Source organism: Pongo pygmaeus, chromosome 13 (assembly GCF_028885625.2).
Source record: "Pongo pygmaeus isolate AG05252 chromosome 13, NHGRI_mPonPyg2-v2.0_pri, whole genome shotgun sequence".
Classification (NCBI taxonomy): Eukaryota; Metazoa; Chordata; class Mammalia; order Primates; family Hominidae; genus Pongo; species Pongo pygmaeus.
This window is the reverse complement of record NC_072386.2, coordinates 57,155,451-57,161,450: the sequence shown is the minus strand read 5'-3', so window position 1 is coordinate 57,161,450 and position 6,000 is coordinate 57,155,451.

Genomic DNA, 6,000 nt, shown 5'->3' with positions numbered 1-6,000 from the left:
CTGCAATCCAATTTTAGATCATTTCATTACCCCTAAAATATATTTATTTTTTTTTTTTTTAAACATTTTTATTATTTTGAGAGAGTTTCGCTCTGTCACCAGGCTGGAGTGCAATGGTGAGCTCTTGGCTCACTGCAACCTCTGCCTCTGGGGTTCAAGTGATTCTCTTGCCCCAGCCTCCCAAGTAGCTGGGACTACAGGCACATGCCACTATGCCCAGCTAATTTTTTGTATTTTTAGTATAGACGGGGTTTCACCATGTTGGCCAGGATGGTCTCGATCCCTTGACCTCATGATCCATCTGCCTCAGCCTCCCAAAGTGTTGGGATTATGGGTGTAAGCCACCGCGCCCAGCCTTATTTATTAATTTTTGGAGATGGGGTCTCACTCTGTTGCCCAGGCTGGACTGCAATGGTTTGATCATAGCTTACTGCAGCCTCAAACTCCTGAGCTCAAGCCATCCTCCCACCTCAGCCTCCCAAGTAGCTGGGATTACAGGCACAAGCCACCATGCCTGGCTTCCAAAAGAATATTTTATATGCATTTACACTTACTCCCAGTATCTACCTCTGGTTCCTGGCAACTGGCTAATCTGATTTCTGTCTCTATTGATTTTGCCTCTTGTGAACATTTCATATAAATGAGGTTATACCACAGGTAGTCTTTTGAATCTGGCTTCTTCTACATAGCATAATGTTTTCAAGGTTCATCCATGGTGTAGTATATATCATTACTTCATTCCCTTTGACGGCTCAATAATGTTCCATTGTATGGATATATCACAGTTTGTTCATTCATTCACCTGTTGATGGACATTTGAATTGTTTCAAATAAATAACGCTGGGCTGGGCACGGTGGCTCATGCCTGTAATCCCAGCACTTTGGGAGGCCAAGGCAGGCAGATCACCTTAGGTCAGGCATTCAAGACCAGCCCGGCCAACATGGTAAAACCCCATATCTACTAAAAATACAAAAACTAGGCTGGGTGCGGTGGCTAATGCCTATAATCCCAGCACTTTGGGGGGCTGAGGCGGGCAGATCACCTGAGGTCAGGAGTTCGAGACCACCCTGACCAACATGGAGAAACCCCGTCTCTACCAAAAATACAAAAATTAGCCGGGTGTGGTGGCACATGCCTGTAATCCCAGTTACTCGGGAGGCTGGGGCAGGAGAATCGCTTGAACCAAGGAGGTGGAGATTGCGGTAAGCCGAGATCACGCCATTGTACTCCAGCCTGAGCAACAAGCGTGAAACTCCGTCTAAAAAAAAAAAAAAAAAAAAAAAAATTAGCTGGGTGTGGTGGCAGGCGCCTGTAATCCCAGCTACTCAGGAGGCTGAGGCAGGGAGAACTGCTTGAGCCTGAGAGGCAGAGGTTGCAGTGAGCCGAGATCATGCCACTGCACTCCAGCCTGGGCAACAGCGAGACTCCGCTTAAAAAAAAAATGCTGCTGTACATTTTAACGTACAAGTCTTTGCATGGGTGTATGTTTTCACTTCTCTGAGGAAGAGACCTAGTATTGAAATTATTGGGTCATATGTTAAGTTTTCCACAATTTTACATACCCATCATCAATATACGAGAGTTCTGGTTTCTTCACATCCTAGTCAATACTTGCTATTGTCTATCTTTTTGATCACAGGTATCTTAGTGAGTGTGAAGCAATAGCTTATTATGTTTTTTATTTGTATTTCTCTAATGACTAAATACACTGAACATCTTTTGGCTATTTGAATATTTTCTTCGGTAAAATGTCTATTCAAATCTTGTTTTTTTTTTTGACAAGGTTTCACTCTGTCTCCCAGGCTGGAGTGCAGTGGTGCCATCTCAGCTCACCGCAGCCTCCCAGGCTCAAGTGATCCTTCCACCTCAGCCTCCTGAATAGCTGGGACTACAGTTGCACACTACTACACTTGGCTAATTTTTAAATTATTTACAGAGATAGGGTCTCCCTATATTGCCCAGGCTGGTCTTGAACTCCTGGGTTCAACATATCCTCCTGCCTCAGCCTCTCAAAGTGCTAAGATTTCAGGTGTAAGCCACCATGCCCGGCCATATTAAACCCATTTTTTCAATTGGGTTGTCTTTTCATTATTAAATTGTAAGAGTTGTTTATATATTCTGGATACAAATCAGATATATGATGATCAGATATGTGATTTTCAAATATTTTCTCACAAAATGTTTTGGCTTGTATTTTCATTTTCTTTTCTTTTTTTCTTCTCTTTTTTTGTTTTTTTTCTTTTCTTTGAGATGGAGTCTTGCCTTGTCACCTAGGCTATAGTGTGGTGGCGCCATCTTGGCTCACTGCAACCTCCATCTCTGGGGTTCAAGTGATTCTCCTGCCTCAGCCTCCCAAGTAGCTGGGATTACAGGCACCCGCTACCACGCCTGGCTAATTTTTGTATTTTTAGTAGAGACAGAGTTTCGCCAAGTTGGCCAGGCTGGTCTTGAACTCCTGACGTCAGGTGATCTGCCCACCGCGGCCTCCCAAAGTGCTGGGATTATGGGCATAAGCCACTGCGTCAGGCTGTATTTTCATTTTCTTAATGATATCTTTTGAAGACACAAAAGTTTTGAATTTTGGTGAAGTCCAGTTTGTCAGTTTTTTTCCTTTCATCACTTTTGCTTTTTTTTTTTTTTTGAGATGGAGTCTCGCTCTGTGGCCCAGGCTAGAGTGCAGTGGTGTGATCTTGCCTCACTGCAACCTCTGCTTCCCCAGTTCAAGCAATTTTCCTGCCTCAGCCTTCTCAGTAGCTGGAATTACAGGCGCAGGCTGCCACGCCTGGCTAATTTTTTGTATTTTAGTAGAGATGGGGTTTCACCGTGTTGCCCAGGCTGGTCTTGATCTCCTGAGCTCAGGCTATCTACCCGCCTCGGTCTCCCAGAGTGCTAGGATTACAGGCATGAGCCACTGCGCCCGGCCCACTTTTGCTTTTGGTGTTATGTCTAAGAAGTCTTTGCCCAACCCTGACGGGTTTTAGAACTGCCCCTCCCCCCACTTACCAATACATCTTGGACATATTTCTATTTCAGTAAATACAGATCTGCATCATCATCTTTATGGCTTCCATGTCTGGAAAAAGGAGAAGAGAGAAAGGAGACAACAAAGCCAGGCTACTTGAAATATCCAGTGCAAATTTGTTCATTCTTGGGGCCTTCCTGTCTCTATTTTTTTTTTTCTTGAGGCGGAGTCTCACTGTGTCACCCAGGCTAGAGTGCAGTGGCACCATCTCGGATCACTGCAACCTCTGCCTCCAAGGTTCAAGCGATTCTTTAGCCTCAGTCTCCCAAGTAGCTGGAATTACAGGCGCCCACCACCCTGCCCAGCTAATTTTTGTATTTTAGTAGAGACAGGGTTTGACCATGTTGGCCAGGCTGGTCTTGAACTCCTGACCTCAAGTGATCTGCCTGCCTCGGCCTCTCAAAGTGCTGGGATTACAGGCATGAGCCGCTGCGCCCAGACTTTTTTTTTTTTTTCCTTGAGACGGAGTCTCCCTCTGTCGCCCAGACTAGAGTGCAATGGCACAATCTCATCTCACTGCAAGCTCTGCCTCCTGGGTTTTAAGAGATTCTCCTGCTTCAGCCTCCTGAGTAGCTGAGATTACAGGCACGCGCCACCACGCCCAGCTAATTTTTGTATTTTTAGTAGAGACAGGGTTTCACCACATTGGTCAGGCTGGTCTTGAACCCCTGAGCTCGTGATGCACCTGCCTCCGCCTTCCAAAGGGCTGGGATTACAGGTGTGAGCCACCGCGCCTGGCTACTTTTTTTTTTTTTTTTTTTTTTTTGAGGCGGAGTTTTGCTTTTTTTGCCCAGGCTGGAGTGCAATGGCACGATCTTGGCTCACTGCAACCTCCGCCTCCCGGGTTCAAGTGATTATCCTGCCTCAGCCTTCCAAGTAGCTGGGATTACAGGTGTGCACCACCACACCCGGCTAATTTTGCATTTTTAGTAGAGAAGGGGTTTCATCACGTTGATCAGGCTGGTCTTGAACTCCTGACCTCAGGTGGTCCGCCCACCTCGGCCTCCCAAAGTGCTGAGATTATAGGCGTGAGCCACTGTGCAGGGCCCGTCTCTATTTTTGGTGGTCTCCTGTCTGGTACCTCTTCTGTGGTTTGTGAATAAATGTACTAGGCTATGAACTTCATCACAACATTTTATGTTTTAATACCTTGGTCACATAGATTCCTAGCCCTGAATTTTCTGTGGGCTTAAATTCCTCCTTCACAGATTCCAGTAATAGGATGCTTATAAAGAACATATATTCCCCTGTAATTTGGGATTTGACAGCTGCTTCCTCCTGCATCTATTTCAGTCACTAGAACTGGACAGGACCTTGGGAATGATTCAGCTCCAGTTTATATATTAAAATACAAATATGGGTCACGCACGGTGGCTCACACCTATAAATCTCAGTGCTATGGGAGGTGGAAGGAGGAGAATCACTTGAGGCCAGGAGTTTGAGACCAGCCTGAGTAACACAGTAAGCCCCTGTCTCCACAAAAAATTTAAAAAATTGTGGCCAGGCTTGGTGGCTCACGCCTGTAGTCCCAGCACTTTGGGAGGCCGAGGCGGGTGGATCACAAGGTCAGGAGATCGAGACCATCCCGGCTAACACATTGAAACCCGGTCTCTACTAAAAATACAAAAAATTAGCCAGGCATGGTGGCAGGCGCCTGTAGTCTCAGCTACTTGGGAGGCTGAGGCAGGAGAATGGCGTGAACCCGGTAGGCAGAGCTTGCAGTGAGCTGAGATCGCGCCACTGCACTCCAGCCTGGGTGACAGTGCGAGACTCCATTTCAAAAAAAAAAAAAAAAAATTAGGCGTGGTAGCACATGCTTCTAGTCCCAGCTACTTGGAAGGCTGAGGCAGGAGGATCCCTTTAGCCCAGAAGCTGGAGGCTACAGTGAGCTATGACTGTGCCACTGCACTCTAGCCCGGGCAACAGAGCAAGACTCTATCTCTAAAAATTAAATAAATAAATAAAATATAAATCTGGAAAAAGAACATAAATATTGGATAATAGCAATTGACATGCGTGTTTTAATGGAATATTGTTTTAATGGAAGATTTAAGTGATTATCATTTATAAGTTTCCAGAATGGGATAGATGGTTGCATCCTAGCTCCTGTCAGGAGTAGAGCTTCACTGGTTTCACAGGTAGGGTATGACATGCTGTGTAAAGCTAGAAGCTTCTTTTGGAAGTAATTTTCAGACAGAGAATACTAATGGAGAAATTTCAGACTGAGGGAAAGGACCTGTGAGAGAGGCCTCAGAATTAGAGCTCCAAAGGTAGATTCGAGGATTTCAGAACTCAGTGCTGAAAACACCAAACTGCTGAAAGAGGTGGGCACAGTACAACCATTTTGATGAGAAGCTGAACAGGGTGACCATGCCTTTTTGGAGAAATAATCCCCTACGTCTGGAGGCGGCCCAGGATCCTGAAGGTGAGTACCAGTGCTGGTGGAAAATAAGGAGCATTCAAAGTGCATTAAGACCCACTCCGGGGTCTTTAACTTGTTAACATGGAAAACAATAGCAAAGTACTGCTGGGGCCCCCTGCTATGTGTATAGAATATACCGGAAGACTAAGACATGGAGATACCAGCTGGGAGCTACTGCAGAGATTCAGACTTGAGGTGAAGGGCTGGCCTTAGGGGGGCACGTGGGTGTGTAGGAAGAACTGCTCAGCAGGCCATAGGGATACATTTGTTGTGCAGGTGCAGAGAGGACACAGGCATGGCTGGGGCGGGAGTTCAGGATGAGAACCCTGGAACAGGCTGTAAGATGATCGAGCCAGGTTTTGTGTGTGTGTGTGTGTGTGTGTGTGTGTTTAGAGGTATAATGACAGACAGTAAAATGCAAGATATGAAGTGTAGAATGAGGTTTGATAAATTTCTACATCTGTGTAACCACTCCCCCAACCTCAGTTTTTTAATATATATGTTTCTTTTTAAGTTTGAGTTTCCCGTGCCTGCAGAGTCTAAGTTTAAGCGGCC